The sequence below is a fragment of the Urocitellus parryii genome, chromosome 4, assembly GCF_045843805.1.
Source record: "Urocitellus parryii isolate mUroPar1 chromosome 4, mUroPar1.hap1, whole genome shotgun sequence".
Taxonomy (NCBI): Eukaryota; Metazoa; Chordata; class Mammalia; order Rodentia; family Sciuridae; genus Urocitellus; species Urocitellus parryii.
In genome coordinates this window covers 26,397,981-26,422,459 of record NC_135534.1, presented here as the reverse complement: position 1 = coordinate 26,422,459, position 24,479 = coordinate 26,397,981, and the positions used below count along the sequence as shown (strand labels likewise).

Here is a 24,479-nt window from a genome sequence, read left to right as displayed (position 1 = left end):
TTCATGTTTCACTAGCTAACTGGCTTCTAATTAATCATTCGAAAGCCTAAATCGTGCTGGTAAATACTTCTCTACTTTTAACATTGGATGTCCTTTAAATTAAAATTCATGTTTATCCACACCACCAACCTTTAGAATAGTCAGATATTAGGATCCCTGAAGGCTTCACAGACTAATGACCACATGGCAGGATTCGTAACTATTTGTTGGTAAATTAGTACTTGACCTAAAAGTGGCTTTTCTTTGGCAGTTGCTATGGTCAGTCACAATGAATGAGAATTGTTTTTTGATAAAATTCCCAGTGCTAAACTCCACCCTGTCCTTGTGAGGAAAGATTATGACAAGAAGGGTAAGCACACATGAAGGGAATTCATAGCCCCTGGTGCATACCACAGAGTAGGTAGTCTTATAAAATTTTTATTGGTGCATTGTAATTATCCATAATAGTGGGATTTGTTATCAGATTTTCATACATGCACACAATCTAACAATATGATTTGATCAATTTTGTTTCTCACTACCTCCCCTTTTTCTCCTCTCTTCCCTCTCCCTGATTCCCTTCCACTACTCCACTGGTCTCCCTTGTATTTAGACCCCACTATATATCTATATCTATCTCTATCTCTCTCTCTCTCTCTATATATATATATATATTTTTTTTTTAATTAGTTTCCATCTTTGAGAGAAAACATGTGACCCCTGGTTTTTTGAGTTTGGCTTTCTTTCTTTCTTCTGATCATACACATATATTTAACAATAATTTCACACAGAATGCTAAAAGTACCTTTCTTCATATTTTACAATGGTGTGAAACATATAGACTTTCTATTAATATTCATATCCATAGTACACCCAAATCTAACTCTTAAATAGTTGCATTACAATTTGCTAAGAATTTAAAGTCTTAATGGCAAAAACCAGGGGAGGAAAGAGTATGTAAGTTTATTTTACATTAGTGGCTGAAAAATAAATTTGACAGGTAGTAAATAAAATTTAATATGGTTGCAAACGCCCTGAAGGAGGTGGTGCGCCATTTGGAGGGGTAATTGCTATGCCCAAATAACCGCATATTTGGAACTTCTGCAACTGCAAGGTCATGGAATCTTCAGTACTCTGCTGCCAGACATGGTGCTGCCAATCTCCTTATTTCAATGGCCAGGTCTTTTAAGATCCATAAAAACAATTGCAAAATTAAAGTTTTTTCACTGCTTCTAGCTTCTGGGTAGATTTCTTTTACTAAACTAGTCAATTTTTTCAAAGTTGCATCCATCCAGGTATAAATCTCCAGCTTGCTGGAGGATGTTTTCGCAGGAGAGTTCATCCATTGGGTGGTAGTGGCCATTATTGGTGGTGAAGACTAGCAGCAGCAGCAGCAGCAGCAGAAACAGGCATATCTTCTCAGGGTCAATTGGCTTCTCTGGCTCTTTCTTAATTTCCTCCTGGGTAACCTGGGATTCCACCTCCATCTTCCTCCTTCAACCTGCAAGATGCTGGTCCTGACCGCTGACTCCAGCAGCCAGCCAGAGCATGAAGTCACTGACTTATTTCACTTAATATAGTGCACTCAAGTTCCATTCAGTGTCCTTCAAATAATAATAATAATAATAATAATAATAATTTCATTTTTCCTTAAGGCTGAGTAAAATTTCATTATGAATATATATATATATATATATATATATATATATATATAATGTGATGTATATAATATATATCACATTTTCTTTATCCATTCATCTGCTGGTTCAATAATTTCTGTATTTTGAATTGTTCTTCTATAAATATGGGAATGCATGTATCCCTAGCTGACTTTAATTCTTTAGGATAAACACCCAAAGGAATGGTATAGCTGAGTCATATAATAGTTCTGTTCATGATTTTTTGAGAAGCCTCTATACTGTTTTACATAGTGTTTGTACTAATTTACAATCCCAACAACAGCATACAAAGTGTTCCTCCCCACCCCCATCTTCTCCAGCATTATTATCATATGTATTCTTGATGTCTGCCATTCTAACTGGAGTGAGATGAAATGGAGTTTGGATGTGTATTTCCCTGATTGCTAAAGATGTTGAACATTCTTCTTCATATATTTGTTGACCATTTGTATTTCTTCTTTTGAGAAATATATGTTTAGTTCATTTTCCCATTTAGTGATTGGGTCATTTGATTTTATGTGTGGTTTTTTGAGTTCTTTATGCATTTTGGCTATTAATCTTCTGTTAAAAGAATAGCTAGTGAAGATTTTCTTCCAGTTTTAAAATTGTCTCTTCGTGTTCTTAATCATTTTCTCTGCTATTCAGAAGCTTTTTAAGTTGATGCCATCCCATATATTAATTCCTGGTATTGTTTTCTGAGCTTTAGGAATCCTATTAAGAATTGTTGCCTGCAATTATATGTTTGAGTGTTGACTATATGTTTTCTTGTAGCAATAACAAAGTTTTCTAATTCCTAGGTCTTTGATCCATTTTGAGTTCACTTTTGTGCAGGGTGAGATTTAGAAATCTAGCTGCATTCTTCTACATATGGATATCCAGTTCTCCCCATACCATGTATTAAAAAAGCTATCTTTACCAAAATTAATAAATTCCTTGTGCATATGTAATGAATTTGATGAAGAATAAATTGGGAAAACAATTCCATTTATAATAGCCTCAAGGAAAATAAAATACCTAGGAATAACCAAAGAAATGAAGACCTCTATAATAAAAAGTATAGAATACTGAAGAAACAAATTAAAGAGCACAGAAGAACATAAAAACACTTTTCATGTTCTTGGATAGACAGAATTAATATAGTTAAAATTTCCATATTACCAAAAACAATCTTCAAATTTAATGCAATTCCCATCAAAATGTAAATGACATTCTTCACAGAACTATGAAAAACAATCCTAAAATTCATTTGAAGCAATAGAAGACCTAGAATAGGCAAAGCAGTTCTAAGCAAAAAAAAAAATGAATAAATAAAAAAGTAATGCTGGAGGTATCATAATACCTGACTTCAAGTTATACTACAAAGCTATAGTAACAAAATCTGTATGGTACTGGAATAAAAATTACATATAGCCCTAAGGAACAGAACAGAAGACATAGGGACAAAATCATACAGATACCATCTTTGACAAAGGTGTCAAAAGGCTTTGAAGAAAAGACAGTAGGTAATTTTTATGGTCTTGTGATTTTTTTTTAATGTTAGCATGTTGACCATTGTTGACATTATGCTTAAGAGATTTCATTCTTACAATTTCTAATTAAGGCATTATTAGTTTCACTTTTAAGTGAGTGAATTAAAATTCTGAATGGCTTATATGTACTTCTTTTCTTACTAATAAGAGTTTTATTTCATAGAGTTTTTAAAAAAATGATGTGAATAGATATTTGCAAGACTAATTGAAAGATACCCTTTATCTATTGGTAAAAAATGTAGTTTTGTTTCTAAAACACCAAAAAGAACACTAATGCTTTCCTCTTCACCAAAAATAAATGTTTTGGCATTTTAATTTGTGTCAAAATATATGTCTTTATTTTTCCCTATTTATCATTCAGGCTTATCTTTTAAAAATTCAGATAATATGGAGTATAAAAGGAAAAATGTAAAATTCAATCCAATTTATTAAAAAAAAGGTAACACTTTTAACAGTCTTGCATGTCTTTCTAGCCCTTTAAACAATAAATTTTATTTTGTACTAATTAATGTTTAAGTGATTGATTTTCAAGTAATTTTAAGAATTTATTAGTAATGTATTTCTGTGGTAATAAATATCTTTCATGGTGATATTACAGTCCTTGGTGTGCAAAAACAATTAGTGAACATTTAAAATTTTAGTTGACATTTAAAATTTTGTTTTGATTTTTGTTATTTAATACTAACATGAACATGCTTATGTATACTCTTGCAAATTTTTCTGACCATTTTCTCGTGATAACTTGCAAATATTGATGGATCAAATCATATGAGCATTTATAGATTCTCTATTTTTTCATGCATGCTGTATTCATGCAGCAAATATTGGTAAGTTCTGAATATCAAGGAAAGTTTAGGTACTCAAGATATAGCAGGAAACCAAAGAAATTAAAATATATGTGTTCAGTTAAAAGCAAAAACGGAAAAAAAAAAAAAAAAAAAAAAAAAAAAACCTCTGCTTAAGCAATCCGAAATGACCACCTCCCAGGTGTCATCACTGACTCAGTGTAAAGCAAAGCAGGCTGGTTCTTAGAGAGCCACCTTTACAAACCTATCCTCTACCCTAAAATTTCTTATATTTCCCTTTCCTAAGCTTTCATGATGGCAGAGTCCACAGTGTGTTGGCAAGAATAGGCAAACATTCTCCTCAGCCTTTGACCTCCTCCCTTCTCTAAAGCTCAAACTTCCCTTGTAACAGGACTTGAAGATGGAACAAAACTCATCTTCATAACTAAAGCCTAGAGTGAAGTAAAAAGATTGGACTTGAGGAAGGGAACGCTTATTTGAATGAGCTGTGTATCCATGGAGTGACTGATCTGTACGCAACTTGTCCAAGTCCTTTGAACAGAAAGAAGCTTCAGACCAAAATGGATGGCTGTGATTCCCTGACTCATTGTCATTCTAACGGGAGTCAAAATAATCCCTGTGGTAATGTGGCATAGTACTAAGCTGAAGAACATAAATTGGCACACAGTTTTATTTACTAGAATATTATATCAATAATTATTAGTAAAAATAACTTTACTGTAGAGTTCATAGTCTTCATGAAACTTTTAATTGAATAGAAGAAGATCAACCTACCAAAGTATGAAACTGTTTCAATGTATTCTATTATTTCACTCTTTGAAGTCCATATATAATCATTTGCTTCATAATTTCTGATTTCTATGTAGCTGATGCTCCAGGACCATGTACTTAAACTTGGGTAACTGACATTGTAAAGACTGTTCCTCAGTATTTCCTGGCTGTTCTTGTTTCATATTGTCTATCTACCATGCCTAGCTACCTAACTTCCAGAACCCGGGAGAACTCAAACACTGTTTCATTTTCCTTTCTCCCACCTGTGCAGCTGTTCCTCAGAGCTCAGGTGCACTGCTCATGTTCTTCTCAGATATCCATCTTTCTCATCAAAATATCATTTCTGAATCCCTTCTACAAAACAAACACTATGCAAGGGATGGAGAATGTGGCATTGGTTCATAGAATGTCATTGTTTCCAGCGATTTCATCATCTTGAGAAGAAGATTGGCAAATGAAGGTGCAGTTAGAATACACTGCATGAAGAGCCATTAGGATCATCTGAGGGGTGCACGGGAGTGCAGGGATGCTGGAGGTCAGTGGTAAATATAGAAGAGGCAATGCTGGAAATTAGTAGAGGACTATGAATAATGATGTGCACAAATGAGTGAAACTCCCTTCTCAGCTCCATTGCTGTAAAAATTACTTTCTCACTTATTTATAAACTCCTATTTTTTTAACAGTTATTTTTGGGATACTTTTCTGAGTATTATCTCATTATTTATTACTTGTTTTTTAAAATTCTTTTGTTTTATTGCTTTTAATTCATAGCCAGGACATCCCTTATTGTTACTGTTTATCTTCTTGGTTCACTAATTTACCAATATAAACCACCTAACCCACATATAGTGCAAACCTGACTTAATTTTTATTCCCCAGTGCTCCAACAGCACAAGTATTTAAAATGTGCCTTCTGACAAAAAAAAAAAAAAAAAAAAAAAAAAATCTTGTGCTCCACTACTTCTACCTTTCTGTTTTAAGCACAGCTGCCATTGCTATTAATAAACACAAGGCATTATTTTGGTTGCATTCCTGAGTACAGACACTGACACATCTTGTGTTCACATTTGGAGTTGCAGCATTCTGCAGGCTCATAATATAAAAAATTAGAAGAAAATGTTGCATACTTCCCCCTTGTTTTTTGTTGTTGTTGTTTTAATACGCAACTGCATTTTTAAAAGAAAGTTGAAACCTATTTTCTCTTCTACCGTTTCAATTTTTTTGAAAATAAAAGTATCAGAATTTTACTCAAATCTAGCATTATCCTCCTGAATATATTAATTTGAAATCTAACCAAACATTAGCTAATGTGTACATGTTTTAACATTAGCATCATTCCTTTATCTCAAATCGTTAACTAAAAACATTTAAGCAAAGAATTAATAGTGGAGTGTGTGTGCGTGTGTGTGTGTGTGTGTGTGTATGTGTGTCCCTTTGATAAGTGAAAGCCCCTTATTTGTAGCTTCTGTATTTACTCATGACATGAGTCTTATACAATAAAGAATTTTAAGCACACACACACTCTTATCTTCATGGGCTATACCTTTGTCCAGTTGCTCAAACTAGTAATATTCTTACCTCAAGACTCGAATTATGATAAATTTGACCTACTGGACAGTTAGAATTTTAGAGAATAACTTTCTATTTCTTCCTAACAAGTTAATACATAAAGCACCTGATAGAGGTAAAGATATCACAAATTGGACACCGTGTATTGCCACTAACATGTTTTCCAAGAAAACACCCCAGACTTCAGTGGAAAGCAACATGGAACATTTAGTTTTGCTCACTGTCTATGGGCTAGCAGGACAACTCTGAAAAGAACTGATGCAACTTCATGTCAGATGGGCAATTTTGCTGCTGAGCTCAGCTTTGCTTGTTATGATTAGTGCAGCAGGAAAAAAGTGAGTCTACTTAATTTTTCATCCTCCCCCAGATAATCTCCAGGTTATCGTCATGGTGAAGATAGATTTTACAGGAGATGGCAGAGGTGAACATGCCCTCTCAAAGCCTAGGTTCTGAACAAACATTTTCCTTTCATCCAGATTCTTCTGGGCATGGCAAATCGAAAGATCAACCCCAGCTCAAGGACCATACTCTACATCATGATGGGATTCCTATAAAGTCACATTGCTGGAGGACTGTGGAAAAGCAGGGCCTATCACCAAAATCGATGCACACTTCTGTTGAGAGTCTTCAAAAAAATAGTGGGCCTGGGGACTGAAGTTATAGCTCAGCAGCAGAGCACTTGCCTCGCACATGTGAGGCACTGGGTTCCATCCTCTGCACCACATAAAAATAAAGAAAATAAATAAAGTAAAGATATTGTGCCCAGATTAAAAAAAAAAAAAAAAAAAAAACTAGTGGGTCTGACTAATTGGACCAAAAAGAATTAACAATCTTGACAATTGCTTATAAACATTGATCAATTGATACACTTGCTAATATATAATTTAAAAATTATACAAAAACACATAAAATATTTTATGTGAAAATACTGTCTTATTATGATTGTTATTTTTAGAAGTCAAATGATTGAATGATCAATAATGCAAAACTGAATAATCTCATTGATAGCCTGTACTGCTCTTTTAGTAATTAAATGTATAGAGAAACATGATGGCAAATATTTATAAGTGTGAAGTAACAGTCACAATCAATTAAACATGAAAAATCCTAAAATAATGCAGAACAATGAATAATCATTTCCTGTTAGGATTTTATTGAAGTACACAGACAGGATGTTTTTGATGATAGGTACTTAAACTTTTATTAAAATGCCCTTTTAAAACTCTTAATTGGCTTCTTATTTTCTCTTTAAAACTTCAAATTAATTTTAATATGGTAAAATTCTAAAATGGGAAATTTCTTGTGGCTTAATAGATAGTAACAATGTAGGGATTTTTATGAGTCAAATTAACCAACCACCACCAAACTGTGTATTGAAAAAGTGACTAAGTAACTTTGTCAGAATATGTTCAATAATTGTGTGCAAACATTTTTAATTTTTAGGTATTCAAATTATCTATTTAGAGTTTTTTTTTAATAAATGTGCACAGTAACTGCTTCTGCATCACGTGCTGCCTTTACATGAAATTGCAGCATATGTATATTCCTGATACCCACACAGGAAAAAGAATTTAAGGGTATAAATTTGGAAACCATATTGTGCTGTGAAAATGTTTTGAGATTAGTGAAGTTGACATAAGGATAGGATCCAAGAAAAGCTACTGGCATTTGATCACTGAAAATTACGGAAGAGAGGAAGAGATGATGAAATGGGTCTAGAACATCTCTCACACAAGAGCCAAGCGAAAGGGGTGCTAGAACACCAGAAATGAAATTCCCTAAATGTTTGGATCTGGGTGGTTTACCAGACGAACTTTTTTAGATTGTCTCATTCCTGTCTCTGGTTCATATTCTACCAACCCTTTTCTGAACTGAGATGATCTTATAAATATAGTACTCTGATGCATATAAAACATACAGAACAATCATAATGAAAATTTTGTTTCTGGTTTGATGATCCTAACAATGGTGACCTTGAATTATAAATCCGTTTACTGGATTTTCACGTGAGAAGATATTCTGGTCAAAGTTTCAGAATCTAATCATTAGGTTTCCAGACTCACAGAGCTGAGTCCCCAGAGCAGTAACATACATTTCTGAGGTGTATCCAAACACAGATTCCCTACCACGGCACAAGCAGAGTGCTCAGAATCAAGTGGCTGTTACTGGATATTGTAGGGGCAGATTCCTTAAAATTAAAGGGCCTGTCATTTTTGTTTCAAAGCATTTATAGCTAATGTTAGCATTATCATGAGTGATTGTTATTTTTATGAGTCAACTTGGCTAGATCAAGATACCCAGATATTTGGTCACATGCCAGTCTAAATGTCATGTAAAGATTTTTTTTTTTTCTTTTTGTTTCCAGTGTGAGAGAGTGGGGATAAATATCAACATCGGTAAACTTAGAGTAAAGCATATCTTCCCCAATGTAGGTGGTCTCATCCAATCTGCACATTATTGACTCTCATAACCTGTGTGACATTCTTTGGAAAGCTTGGCCAGATGCAGAGAGTGTTGACTTGATTTTGAGCTGAGTTAGGATTTCTAATTTGACAAATGTGTTATGACCTTAGGTGGTTCAAGTAAACATTTTTAGGGTTCAGTTTCTTTAGGTGTATATAAAATAACAATAAAGAATATATTACAACAAAATTCATAGGTTTGTTTTATTTAAATAAAAGTCACTCCAAGTTTATCAAAAAGATAGCTTAGGTAAATTATTGCTGATGGGGCACACTGATCAAATATTTATGGTGTCAAAATTAGTGTGTTCATTAAGATATCATTCTCCATTATTTAGTAATTTCCAGCTTCAAAACTATACCCTTGCTACCACTTGGTTCCTAATAATGAAGTGCCAACTATATTTAAGGTAGTCAGGAAAGGATAAAAGTTACAGCAGCTTTCATTTTATCATGAAGTTTTGGCGATGGGTAACTCTCTTTACTCACTAATGAAAAGAAGGTGCCACCTTCATTGATTTTATTAGGTTGGCAAAAGCACTCAATTCAAAACCAATTCTCTCTGATATATGAATACTTACACATGATAAGGGAAGGGGGAGAGAAGAATAGAAATTCATTGGATTAGACAAAAGGGAATGAAGGGAAGGGAGGGGATGAGAATAGGAAAGACAGTGGAATGAATCTGACTTTCCTGTGTACCCAGCAGCAAAACTCCATATCAGGTACAACCACAAGAATGGGATCCTAATTAGAGTAAGTTATACTCCGTGGATGTGTAATATGTCAAAATACACTGTATTGTCATGTATATCTAAAAAGAACAACAACAAAAAAGCAATACCTAGGAGTGGTGAACAGATTTTCCAGGAATACCAGAGCTTTCTCTCTCCCTACCATTCTATTTATGACCTGCACATTCTGTAGTCAGATTTCATTAGTCGTATGCTAAACTCACAATCGCATTCCTCCATTAACAATATTGATGCACTGCTTCTCTGGACTTTACAAGACCAGAGACTATGGTTATTTTATTCATTACTGACACCTGTAATATCATACCTGGCACATAAAGCCAGTACCTGGTACCGTAAGAGCTACTGAGGCATGATTGTGTAATCTGTTCAGTTCTGCTCAAAGTATCACCCTCAGACTAATAACCTTGGCATTACTGGGCTGGTTTAAAACATAAATTCATGGTTGCCACCCATACATATTAAATCTGAATAAATAAGGGTGAAGCTCAGACATCTTTTTTTTTTTTTTAGCAAGATTTCCAAATGATTTATACCCGGATTAAAGTTTGAGAAGCATTCATCTAGATAAAATTTTTGAGAAACAAATAAAAGATTTAGAACTAATAGTTTCAAACACTAAAAGTATAATACCATATAAAGGAAGTATTATCATCAAATACCTGAAGAGGTAACAAGTGCTGAATCAGTACCTGTCACCTAAGGATAAACGCTTCCATGTTCCTTGTGTGTACATCTTGTTTTCATCTTTCATAAAATTAAGTTACCACTTATGGCATGTTAATCATATTAATGAGTGTCCATGGAATATAAAATAACAAATCAGAGACTTAGCATATATCTGAGATGGATCCTTGCCCTGTAATCTGTTAGGCAAGACAGACAATGAGTTTGTCATAAAAATAGTATCACACTCCAGATGAGAACAAAATGGAGGAGACAAGTTTTCTTGCCTCCTTGATAGTATTGTACTGGCACAACTTTGGACTAATGCTGATAGTGACAAAACTTTCTAGAAGAAAGCATACTGCTAGCTTATTTGAGGCAGATTAGTAATGCTTTCCTACGAAGGAGAAAAAGGGGGTTGGGGAACTTAAGAGAATATAACCAACAGCTTTGTTTTTTTTTTTTTTTTTTTTTTTTTTTTTTTTTTTTTTTTTTTTTTTTTTTATTGGTCGTTCATAACATTACATAGTTCTTAATACATCATATTACACGGTTTGATTCAAGTGGATTATGAACTCCTGCTTTTACCCCGTATACAAATTGCTGTATCACATCAGTTACCCTTCCATTGATTGACATATTGCCTTTCTAGTGTCTGATGTATTCTGCTGTCTGTCCTATTGTCTACTATCCCCCCTCCCCTCCCCTCCCCTCCCCTCCCCTTTTCTCTCTCTACCCCTTCTACTGTAAATCATGTCTTCCATTTGTATTCTCTTGACTTACCCCTCCTTACCTCTTATATGACATTTTGTATAACCCTGAGTATCGCCTTCCATTTCCATGCAATTTCCCTTCTCACTCCCTTTCCCTCCCACCTCTCATCCCTGTTTACTGTAAATATTCTTCTCAAGCTCTTCGTCCCTACCCTGTCCTTGTTTACACCCCTTATATCAAAGGAGTCATTTGGTATTTGTTTTTTAAAGATTGACTAGCTTCACTTAGCATAATCTGCTCTAATGCCATCCATTTCCCTCCAAATTCTATAATTTTGTCATTTTTTACTGCAGAGTAATACTCCATAGTGTATAAATGCCACATTTTTTTTATCCATTCATCTATTGAAGGGCATCTAGGCTGGTTCCACAGTCTTGCTATCGTGAATTGAGCTGCTATGAACATCGATGTAGCAGTGTCCCTGTAGCATGCTCTTGTTAGGGCTTTAGGGAATAGACCGAGAAGGGGAATAGCTGGGTCAAATGGTGGTTCCATTCCCAGCTTTCCGAGAAATCTCCATACTGCTTTCCAAATTGGCTGCACCAATTTGCAGTCCCACCAGCAATGAACAAGAGTGCCCTTTTCCCCGCATCCTCTCCAGCTCTTATTGTTGTTTGACTTCCTAAAGGCTGCCAGTCTTACTGGAGTGAGATTAACCAACAGCTTTGTAAGAGAGAAAACTGCAGTTGGGAAGCCATAAGGCAGAAACATTGACCAGAAGGGAAAATGTAGACTGAGACATAGAGAAAAGGAGGGGAGGAGGGTGGAATGAGGGAAGAGAAAAGAAAGAAAGAAAAATGAGAAATGGGAAGAAGGAAGTTAAGTCAAAAAAAATAAAAGACAGCAGAGAATCAGTGTTATACCTGTGTGCCAAGGATATCTGTGAAAACATGAACTAATCAGATGAAGACAGACCCCCTCAATGAGGGACCCAATTGTTTAAACACTCAAACCGGCTGGATGTGAGCACAGTGAGATGCCTCCCCGCTCTTCTGTATCTATAGCCAAAAGTAGAAAGATGAGACTTGAGTTTGGAACTCTATCCCGATGGTATTTTCGTCCTAGTGTGTAGGAAGTGTTGGAAATAATAAAACTATTCTTAAGATACCATTCCTTGGCTTTCTATGGAAGAAATACCATTTCAGAGTAAGATAACAATCTTTATTCAAAAGAATTCAAAATTTTACCCAAAAAGGAAAAAAGCATTAAAATTGTCATAAAACACTCAGTAATTATAATAATTGTCTTTTCCCCTTAAAATATAGAAGTAATGTCACATTTTGGGAATTTAATTACTCTGACAAATATCACAACAAAAGGAGGTCATTGTTTTCCTGTCTTCTTTTGTTTCTGTCTGCGGGTCTTTTAAAAGAGAATCAAACCAAGCTAAGGCTACATTAAAACTGAGTAAACTGGGCAGCTTTCCTCTGCTCAAACCACAATCTATTGACATCTTTACTTGGACACGTTTATGTACATGTGAATTTTAGAAACAAGCTTCTAGGCTGTACCAATTTTAGAGCCAATCCACCAAGTAGCTACAATCATTGCTATTTTAATAACTGTATTCATTTCAAAGAAACCCAAGTAATGCGTTCCCTGCAAAAGCTTTGAAACTGACTAAGACCTTGGGATATCAGCATTTCTAAAGGAAAGAGGTTCACAGTTTACTATGCTATTTATAAGTATATTGAAAAGGAAAGATTAAAAAACAACATTGTAAGTGTCTCCCTAAATTTTATGCCTGCCAACTCTTTACTCACATTATAAAAATGAAAAATATAAGAGTGTAAACTATCATCCACTCTTATCTTGATCTAGCGAAGTCAGTGAAATCCAAAACTTTCTATGTTGCTCTGGCAAAACACTGTAGAGGCAATCAGATGAAGTCTGTTACCTTGTAAAGACCCTCCCATTGTGGAGGCTTTATCCATATGCTCTTCAAGCTGACCACCTCCACAAGCCTTCACAGATCAATCCAATTCCACCCCGACTGCTTCTCTGCTCATAAACACCAGATTATCTTCTCAGATAGCATGTATAAATCTCAGCGTGGGTTGATGCTGCCCAACTAGATCATTCGAAGAAGCTTCCTTTGCAGCCCACCTTGGACACAATGTGGTGTTTTGTGCACAGGAGGTGCTAAATATTTCATTTCAAGCCTGATTCATTATGCCAAATGTATTTACCAGGGGTTCCATATTTGTCACACAAGGACATTTGACTCAGCCCGTATTGTAACCACATATAATTTGTTCAAGAGTGAGTATTTTTATAATGGTTGCTTGGTATAATGAATCCAGGCAGAATTCAAAACCCATATTTTGGGTTCACTAGAGATCTTTCTAATATAAAAAAAAAAAATAGAAAGAAAGAAAAAAAAAAGCTGTATTTTTTGTATCCTGAACCATTCCAGAGAAATCATTCCAGGTTTTGAGACAAATAAGATAAAAGAGAAGCAATATGTAAACTGACATCCTTTATTCAACCTTCAAAGCTATTGGGTTTACTTTGGTTTTAAATGGGCATAGGTTTCTGGACCACTATTGTCAAGTCCAAAAATGCAGAAGTGAACTGCTGAGATAATCCTAACAACTGAGAAAGTCAAAAAATCGGAGACAGTGATCCAAAACAGGAAACTCATTTAGACTTAGAAGAAGTTACCTCATAAGCACTAAAATTCAACCTGGTCAAAGAGAGATTAAGGGAAAAATAATTTTTACTCTTCTGAGGAAAAAGTCTACTTTTTACCTTTAAGTAGTTATCTAACAGACAGGGACAGAACCAACTGAACAGAAGCTTTCAATGTTTACATTCATCACACTATCCAGGGTTTGATTTTTGCTTTTCGGAAATTTTCCATACTTAGATTCACAATACCTTGCCCATATCACCTTAAGCACCATGGAAATAAGGAGCAATTCCACTTGATGGTTATTACTGAAAATAATATCACACCTTACATCTGGGTACTAAGGAGTACTTTCTCCAGGGTCTAATGACTTGAATATACTTCTAAAATGCCTGGAGTATTTAACAAATGCTTTGTCTTTCCAACATTCCCAAGTAAATATCTTTTCCTAAACACAAGATCATCGCAAAGTTTAACTTTTCAAAAGGATGTATTGAAAAATGACCAGGATTGGGCAACAATCATCTTAACATCTGAATTTTGAATCCAACTTGTGAAACAGCATTACAGGAAGTCTCTTTGCAGCTCTGAGTGTGTTAGTCAGCTTTTCTTTGCTGTGACCAAAATACTTGACAAGAACAATGTACAGAAGGAAAAGCTTATTTGGGAATCACACTTTCAGAGGGTTGGCTGACTCCAATTGTTCTGGAACCTGAGGTGAGGCAGAACATCATGGTGGAAGAATATGCTAGCAGAAAACTGCTCAGCTCTTGGCAGCTAGAAATAAAGGAGGATGGGACAAAGTATAATAGGTAAGGGCATGTCTCCAGTCATGTTCCACCTAACGATAGTTACCCCCCAGTAGTCCTTTCAAATTATAATTCATCCAGTAGAGCTGCTGAGAAGGTTACAGCTCCCATTATTTCCTAGAAGCTCTATCTCTGAACCTTTTTGCATTAGAGAACATTATTTCAAAATAAGAACTTTGCAGGGACATTTCTAGATCCAAGTCGTAACAGTGAGATTGATATGCATTGACTGTACACCCAGCTTTACCCATTCTATTATCAGGGAACACAAGTAGCCTGCAGGTAGCTCCAGGCTCTCTTGACCATTACCATGAAAACATACAATGTTAAAAAATGTATTTAAGTTATCCCTTTCTTTCACCTGTACAGTATTATCTGTATACTCTGCCAGGTATTTAACCTGGGCATCGATGGACCCTGTATTAATAAGGAATTTTTCTGAGTGGGAATAATAAAAAAAAAGTTTAAATTTTTCCAAGAACAAAACAGAATTTTTCATAGATATTTCCTGAATAAAATCTGCATTGGCATGTAGGCTTATCAAGGTACATTAAAAGAATATGATCAAGAAATCAAATTTGACTATTGGTAAAAACTAATTCAAATTTTATTGGAGTCTTTTAAAAGAAATTTTAGGAAGTCATGTTGATAACTAACAAAAATATTTCTTAAAATCCTCCATGTCAATTTAAAATAAGCAAACTATGTAATATACATTCATGATTATGTCAAAATGAGCCTCATCCTTATATATAAATATAGCACAGTAGTAAAAACATAACGTCTCACTGTTTCAAAGTTCTCTCAATAACTCTCACACACTAAAAACATTTTGCACCCACTTTCACCTTCTTCAGAGTCAGCTCCAAACATTGTCCAAAAACAAAACCTTTGTCGGCTTTTATTGTTTCTTCCCTTCTCCTCTCTTGTGGTTTTTCTTATTTTCAATTTTCCTTCCAATGTGAAAGAAAACATCGATTCTTTCTAAAGTTTAGTCCCATCTACTCATCACTCAAAATCAGAAATCAGAATTAGAAAGCCAAAGAACTAATCAACATTAGAAGCTGGAAAGAAAAATTAGGAAAAGAAACAGAATTATCTCAGTAGAAGTACAAAAATTGCAAAGTTTTTAAATCTTTATAATTTTACATATTTTCTTTTACTTTCTATTCTTTCATATGTGTGGGACCTCCTAAAACTATGAGGTATTTATCAGAGCTTTTGGGGAAAAAAAAACCCTAAAAATTATAATAACTTAAATGTTGTCACCTATCTTTTTCCACCTCTGCTTTGCTCTGTACAGGCATTTTTCCTCCTTTCCAATGTTTTCCACGTTTTGTTTTGTTTTGTTCTTTTTCTTTTTCTTTCTTTCTTTTTTTTTTTTTTTTTTTTTTTGAGGAGGGGGATGGGAGAGACAGGAGGTTTGGGGTTTTTTTTGCCTATATATGGTAAAAATTATTTTTTTTAGTAAGCTCTCCATTGAATGTTATATATCTACCTACCCATGGAATGACTAACTTCTTTGCAATGAAGAGGAAATTTGACTCTGTTTATATAAGATACTTGTTATATAAAGATGGCCAATGTGGGGCTGGAGATGGGGTTGTGGCTCAGCAGTAGAGTGTTCACCTAGTACATGCAGGGTACTGGGTTTGAACCTCAGCATTACATAAAAATAAAATAAAGGTAATGTGGCCAACTACAACTAAAAATATTTTTATATATTTATACAAAGGTGGCCAGTGGGACTTTTATATTTTATGGGCTCTATATTAATTACAAAAAGAATTTCTTAAAGTGAAACTGGATGTGATGTGAGAAAAGAATCCAGTTGCCATAAACTATAGACCCAACCATAAGTTCCGACGCTCAATGTAAGAGTGTATGACTGATGTCTAAGGAAAATCTAAAACATAATATGTCTCCCTTCATTGTTATTTCAGTCAATTTTATGCCATTTATGTTTCAATGGCATATCCCTTATTGTAGAACAAGATGCTTTTAAAAATCATTTATAGATATCAACAAATATATGAAAAAATGCTCAATATCTCTAGCAATTCGAGGCATACAAGTCAAAACTACTAAGATTTCATCTCACTCCAGTCAGAATGGTAATTTCCAAGAATACAACTAATAATAAATATTGGCAAGGATGTGAGGGAAAAGTACACTCATACATTGATGGTGATATGCAAATTGGTGCAAATATTTATGGAAAGTAGTATGGAGATTCCTCAGAAAACTTGGAATGAAACCTCCATTTGACCCAGTAATCCCACTCCTCAGTTTATATCCAGAGGACTTAAAATCAGCATGCTACAATAATGCAGCCACTTCAATGTTTATAGCAGCTCAATTCACAATTGCTAAACTATGGAACTAACCTAGGTGTCCTTCAATAGATGAATGGATAAAGAATTTGTGATATATATATCACAAATATATATATAATATATATATCATATATATTACATTATATATGATGTAATATTACATCATTACATTATATATGATGTAATATTACTCAGCCTTAAAGAAGAATGAAATTATGGCATTTGCTGGATGGAACTGGAAAATATCATGCCAAGCAAAATAAATCAATCCCAAAGAACCAAAGGCCAAATGTTTTCTCTGATATGTGGATGATAAATTACCATGGGGGTGGAGGGGAGAATAGACTTGCTTTAGATTAGATAGAGGGGAGTGAGGAGAGGGAAGGGGGTATAAGGAAAGAAAGAATAGTAGAAAGAATCAGGCATTATTACTCTATGTATATAGATGACTACATGACCAGTGTGATTCTACAGGATATACAACCAGAAAAATGAGAAATTATATTCCATTTATGCATGATGTGTCAAAGTGCGATTTACTTTCATGTATAATTAATTAGAACAAATAAAAAATAAGAACTTCCAGTTTTACCTGCACCATTTTTTGAAGAGGCTATCTTTTCTCCAAGACATGTTTTTTGGCACCTTTCTCTAATATAAGATAATTGTAATTTTGTGGGTTAGTCTCTGTGTCCTCTATTCTGTATCATTGGTCTACCAGTCTGTTTTGATGCCAATATAATGCTGTTTTTGTTACTATTGCTCTGTAGTATAGTTTAAACTCTGGTATAATGATGCCACCTGTTTCACTCTTCCTGCTAAGTATTGCTTTAGCTATTCTAGGTCTCTTACTTTTCCAGATGAATTTCATGATTGCTTTTTCTATTTCTATGATTAATGCCATTGGAATTTTGATTAGAATTGCATTAAATCTGTATAATGTTTTTGGTATGTAGTATGGTCATGAGGGAATTATTTCAATTTTTCTCCATTTAGAATGATGTTGGCCTGGGGCTTAGCATAGTTATCCTTTACGATGTTGAGATATGTTCCTGTTATCCCTAGTTTTTCTAGTGTTTTGAGCATAAGGGGTGCTATATATTTTGTCAAATACTTTTTCTTGTGTCTATTGAGATTATCATATGATTCTTAGGCTCCAACTTCCTTCATAAAACTCTATAGGGCAAGAATTAAAATCAAGAATTAATAAATGAGATGGATTCAAACTAAAACGTTTCTTCTCAGCAAAAGAAACAATCTGTGAGATGAATAAAGAGCCTGCATCTTGGTACCAAATTTTTACCAGTCTCACATTAGAGAGAACACTAATCTCTAAGGTATATAAAGAACTCAAAAAGCTAAACACCAAAAAAACAAAAAACAAAAAACAAATAACCCAATCAAATAAATGGGCCAAGGACCTGAACAGACACTTCTCAGAAGATGATATACAATCAATCAACAAATATATGAAAAAATGTTCATCATCTCTAGCAATTAGAAAAATACAAATTAAAACTATTCTAAGATTTCATCTCACTCCTGTCGGAATGGCAGCTTATTATGCATACAAACAGCAAGAAACATTGGCAAAGATGTGGAAAAAAAGGTACACTCATACACTGCTGGTGGGACTGCAAAATGGTGCAGCCAATATGGAAAGCAGTATGGAGAATCTTTGGAAAACTGGAAATGGAACCATCATTTGACCCAGCTATCCCTCTCCTCAGTCTATACCTAAAGGATTTAAAAACAGTGTACTACAGGGACACAGCCACATCAATGTTTATAGCAGCACAATTCACAATAGCTAAACTGTGGAACCAACCTAGATGCCCGTTAGTAGAGAAATGGATTAAAAAAAATGTAGCATATATACACAATGGAATATTACTCAGCAATAAAAGAGAATAAAATCATGGCATTTGCAGGTAAATGAATGGAGTTGGAAAAGATAGCCAAACCCCTCCCCACCCCCCCAAAAAGCCAAATGCCAAATGTTTTCTCTGATATAAGGAGGCTGATTCATATTGGGGTAGGGAGCAGGAGCATGGTAGGAATACACAAACTCTAGATAGGGCAGAGGATTGGGAGGGGGAGGGATGGGACAAGGGGTTAGAAATGATGGTAGAATGTGATGGACATCATTATCCAAAGTACATGTACAAAGACATGAATTGGTGTGAATATACTTTGTATACAACCAGAGATATGAAAATTGTGCTCTATATGTGTAATAGGAATTGTAATGCATTCTGCTGACATATATTAAAAAAACAATAAAAAATAAATTCAAAAAATAATTTGTAGAGAGAATTTTTAAAAATTTTACATTTTGTTTTTATGATATGTTCACATATTCATTACCAATGAAACATTAATACATATTTTTTATCTAGAAAACTGCTTTCAAATATTTAAGATATTAAAAGTTTCAATGTACTAGGGGGATTTACCCAAGACCAGAGCCATTAAGTGACAAAGAAGATCACAGCAATTATATATTCTCCTTACTATTCATTTAGTTTAATTCTTCAGCTCATTCAATGTCAGATTAAACCCATCCCATGCATTGAAGAAAGATTAAACTGAGGTTTGTTGGATTAGAGTTGTCTAATATTCAAAAGAAAACTGAAGATAGAAGCAGTGGCCTTGTAATGTAATGTACTGGCTAAATTAGTTTTTAAGCTAGGTCTAAAGTTATAAGTCCCAGAAAATTCATTAAAATATGGATTTTCTCTCTATCTTATTACCTGGAGTAGTAGTAAATTTTTCCATGGCTTTAACTCCACATAAGTGGTTTAAAAATGACCTTCGATTAGATACCTACATTCCCGGTGCTCAGCAAGAATTCACATAGAGTACAAAATAGGATTGGAAAGTTTCTTGATATAGTCACTTAAAATTATGCATTAAAATCTTTGTATTTCAACAATAAAGTGACACAAATCATGATACCTAATTTGATCGAAATGAGACTGAAGGGAAGATATATACAGATAGTGTCTAAAGATAAATACACTGGCTACAGAGTCTCTCAAAATCACACAGCAGAATCCAGCAGGCCAAACAAGATATCTCACTGATCAAGTTGTATAGACCATACAGACTTAAGAGAGTTAGATTACTGAGAGACATCAGATTAAGCAAGTCTAGGGCAAAATCCTTGGATCATAGCATTGGGTTGAGTGGGGTTGACGTGGTTAGTAGGAAAAGAAGAAGATATAAGAGGTGAGTCTCACTATCCAAACACAGATGTATTGGCCAGGGCCAAGCAGCTTTGAGAAATTAATACTACAATAAAGAAGCCTGGAGGAAGTAATTGTGTTTTGATTTTTGTTTTGACTTTGGTTTTGGTTGGGGCAGAGGCGTTTGAAGTGTTAGATGACCTTTAGGTCAAAATCTTTCCAAGTACTAGAGGAACAGAAGGTCTTGAGGAAACGACAAATAGCAGAAATCTCAGGTTGACATCTGACGTCCTAGACCAGGCAGATTAAAGGCCATGGGTGCTTTGGAGTGCAATTGAATCGTCACCCGTCAGTGATTCATAGTGTACCATTAAGAGTAATTACAATTTTCAATGGTTGACTTGTGATAACAGTCTGTTTATGAATATTCATATCTTGAAATGTCTGATTTTTTTCACCATGCTTTTCCTTGGTATATCTATTCTTTCTTCCTGAAACCTGAAAAATAAGAGGTTTTCCTTTCCTTACTCAGTCCACAAACTTTCAAACTAGCCTAAAAAACAAAACCTCTTTTAAATATATATATATATATATATATATATATATATCTTTAGAATATGATTCTAGAATAGAAACAGTAAGAATGTCAGAAAACTGACTTGCTATGGCGCAGTCAACATGAGCACCCTCTGAGACTTTGCTGATCTGTTTGCCTTCACATTTCCAAGGCACACTGATGGTTTACTTTCATCCTCATTTTTTTCATGTTCAGCCTAGATATCAGAAAGAAACTCACTGCCTTATAGGATTCCTAATGAGCAGTAAACATAAAATTAGGTTTCTTAAAAGTTCAAGATTTTTACCAGTGTAAAGAAGTTGAAAAAAAGAAGACATTTAAAGTTCTTAAATTGGCCTAGTTCTCTTCCTTTAGATCTATGTAAAATATTATATGTATCTGCAAAAATGCAGTAAATATGAAATATTTATGAATATTGTATGAAGGAGCAAGTAAAAATGTAAATTTTATTTGTAAAATAGAGATGATGTTAACTTCCTTCAAAGGGTAATTGTGAAGGTAAACAAATATGTGTTTTGCAAAATGCTATGTATGCTGTGGTTATTATTGATGTGAAGACCTCTCAGAGTTTGCCTTTAAACAAGAGGCTTTAAATAGAATTTCCAGCATGAATGAAATGTGGCCCTCTCTATGGACTAAAAAATCAGTGGTCTTTGTCAATGGACAGACTGGGACCATGTTGACCATGTCAGTAGACCAGACACATGGGACCATATCACTTGTAGCCTTCCATGGGAAATAGAGGAGAAAAAGAGGCTTTTTTTTTTTTAACAAAATGAAGTATTTTCAATTTGTGTTTGCTAAATGAAAACAAGCCCCATGTTATCCCTTTTATATGATGGAACTTAATTGCTATGATAAAATGTAAAATAAAATCTTAGTTGGTCCTGGTGGTGAATGTCTGTAATTCTAGTAACTACAGGGGCTAAGGCAAGAGGATTGCAAGTTGGAGGTCAGCCTCCAAATTTCAATTAAACTCTGTCTCAAGAGTTTAATGGGGGATAAGGGATGCAGCGTAATGGCAGAGCACTCCTAGATTGAATCGTCAGTAGCACAAAATAAATAAATACATAACAATTAAATAAATTTCTATGTTCTCCCACCCCAGGATAAAATTAAAAATTAACAAAGAAGAGGTTACCAATTTCTAGATGGAGTCAGGTTGGCTACAGTGAACTCAAATTTTGAATGAAGAAAAACCTAAATGTAAGAATCCAAACTCAGAAGTACTAAGTCAAAACTTCTGCAGTTGAGACTTGGGCTTCTGAATTTATTTTAAAGTTCCTCAAAACTTTGACCAAATTTGGATTTTAGTAAATAAGCCATGTTAAAACTGCTGATACCAATACCAATTTTTTTTTTTTACCCCCAGGGATGAGAACCAAACTCGGGGCCTTGGGCACACTAGGCAACTGCTCTGCCAATTCAATAATTGGGTTAATTAAGGCTGTCATAATCCAATCATTTGACCTCTAAGTCTTCTTGCATTGTCTCACACGTGAGTTCATACCAAATCATAACTGAACACGTCTAGATGCAGGAGATACTGTACAATAAATGGATGGATATCTTCTGTAACCATTTTGAAGATATCAATATTTTGGAAGTATTTGGAAGTATACAAAATAGATGCACAACCATGTCCATCTAGCTATTACTTGACCTATCTTATCTAATCACTACTCTGAATTTAGAAAAGAAATTTCACACAAGAAAGAATATAGAAGAGAAACACTACAGCATTCATAAACATTTGGGGATGGGGTGCAGTGGTGTAGGTCAGTGGTAAAATCCTTATCACATACATAAAGTTCTAGGTACAATCCCCAGAACTAAAAAGAAAAAAAAATATTTTTAAATTGTACCTTCCACCCAGATCCTAATGAGTTCCTGATGGATGAGAAGCTTTGAATAAATAATCAGATTTTTTTCAATGAAGATACAAATAATGATGGAGTGCTACTTCAGTTACTTTTGTCAAATTAGCAAATATCTTCTATTACTGATAGCAGCATAAAAAATTTGAAAGAATTCAACAAATACAAGAAACTCAGGTTCTAGTCTTATCTTTACAGGTGACTAGCTGAGTGGGTTTGACAAGGTATTTTATAAGCCTTAGCATTATGGGAAGAATAATGGTTCTCCCAAAGATATGCAGGTCCTAATCTCCAGAATGTATGAATATGTTGGGTTTGACAAAGGAAAATTAAGGGTGCAAATTAAATTAAGACTCTGATCAGCTGACTTTGAGATGGAGAGATTATGCTATTATTCAGGTGGGTCCAAATGGTCCTAAGGATCCTTATAAGGGGCAGAAGTAAGAGAAGAGTCAGTGTCAAAGAGACATTTAAAGATGCTACATTGTTAGTTTTGAAGACAGAGGAAGGAGCCGTTAGTGAAGGAACAGAGGAATCCTCTAAAAGCTACAAAACACAAAGAAGTGGACTCTCCAGAAAGAAATCCAGCTCTGCCAACACCTTTATTTTAATCCAGTGAGATCTATTTCTGGACTTCTGATCTCCAGAACTATAAAATAATAAAGTACACATCTTTAAGTGACAAAGGTGTTGGAAATTTGTGACAATAGGAAACTAACACAGTTATATTATCTTTAGATTGAAGGGGTTTTCTACATGATTTAATTTTATCTGTGCTGATACACTGACTCACCATCTCATACAATACCCCTAACTTTGTGGAGTAAATGTTGAAGAAAATTCAGGATTAAGGAATTTAAGTAACTTGCTAAAAATTGCACATAATTGGTGTGGAAGATATTCAGATATTGTTTGCAAGTTTATATCCTATTTAAGACACAGCCCTTGTCTTCCAAAACTTCAGAGGTACCTGATTCTTTATTTCCTGATTTTATAAATATCACAGAATAAGAATCAGCAAACTTTTATATGAATATTAAATATTGTACACTTTGCCAGCCAAATGCTCTTTTTGTTGTACTCAACTTTGTCATTGTGGCATGAAAGCAGCCTCAGACAATATGTAAATGAATGAATGTGGCTATTTTCTCAAAAAACTTAATTTTAAAAAGTGGTGGACCAGAGTTAGCATATAAACATAGTTCACCAACTACTATCCTAGAAAAAAAAAACAGCTTAATGTAGGAACTTCTTCAGTTAAATTGTTTAGCTAAATGAAGATGATTTTCAGTGCACAGACAAAACTATTAATGAAAGGTATAACTCATAATGCATTGTGATTTTTACACTGATACTTTTCCATTGGCTATTCTTTTCTAGAAATGCTCCTTCCATGTCCCATATCACAGTTAATGCCCTATTCTTTCATTTCACTATCAAGTCTTATCTTCCCAGTGAGACTTACCCCAATCAACCCATTTAAAACCATAACTTACCAGCATTGCTGCACTGCTAATCCTCTTTTCCTTGTTCTACTTTTCCCCCAATATATTCATAATCTTTTGATATATAACATATCTGTTAAATCCATCTGCAGGAGAAAAAAAATGATCTTTGCTCATTATGGTGGTGCACACATCTAATTCCAGTGACTCTGGAGGCTGAGGCAGGAGAATTAGAAGTTCAATACTTTCCTATGTTCATATATGAATACATAAACAGTGAAATTCCATATCACATACAACCACAAGAGTGGGGTCCTATGTTATACTCCATGTATTTATAACATGTCAAAATACACTCTACTGTCATGTATATCTCAATAGAACAAATTTTTTAAAAAGAAGTTGAAGGACAACCTCAGCAATTTAGCAAGGCCCTATGCAACTTAGTAAAACCCTATCTCAAAATAAAAATAAAAAAGGGGACCTGGGGTTATATATCAGTGACAAATTGCCAATTGATTAAGTCACCAGCACCACTCCCCCTACAAAATTATCTTTGCCTGTTTTGTTTGCTAATATATCACAAGTACCCAATATAGTACCAAGTGTAGAGCACAATTTTGGT

General features: G+C 34.4%; 1 pseudogene; it reads right to left on the bottom strand.

The window, feature by feature from the left end:
- Nucleotides 1–993: 993 nt before the first annotated feature.
- LOC113193755 (histone deacetylase complex subunit SAP18 pseudogene) lies at nucleotides 994–1,529 on the bottom strand (annotated as a pseudogene).
- Nucleotides 1,530–24,479: the final 22,950 nt, after the last annotated feature.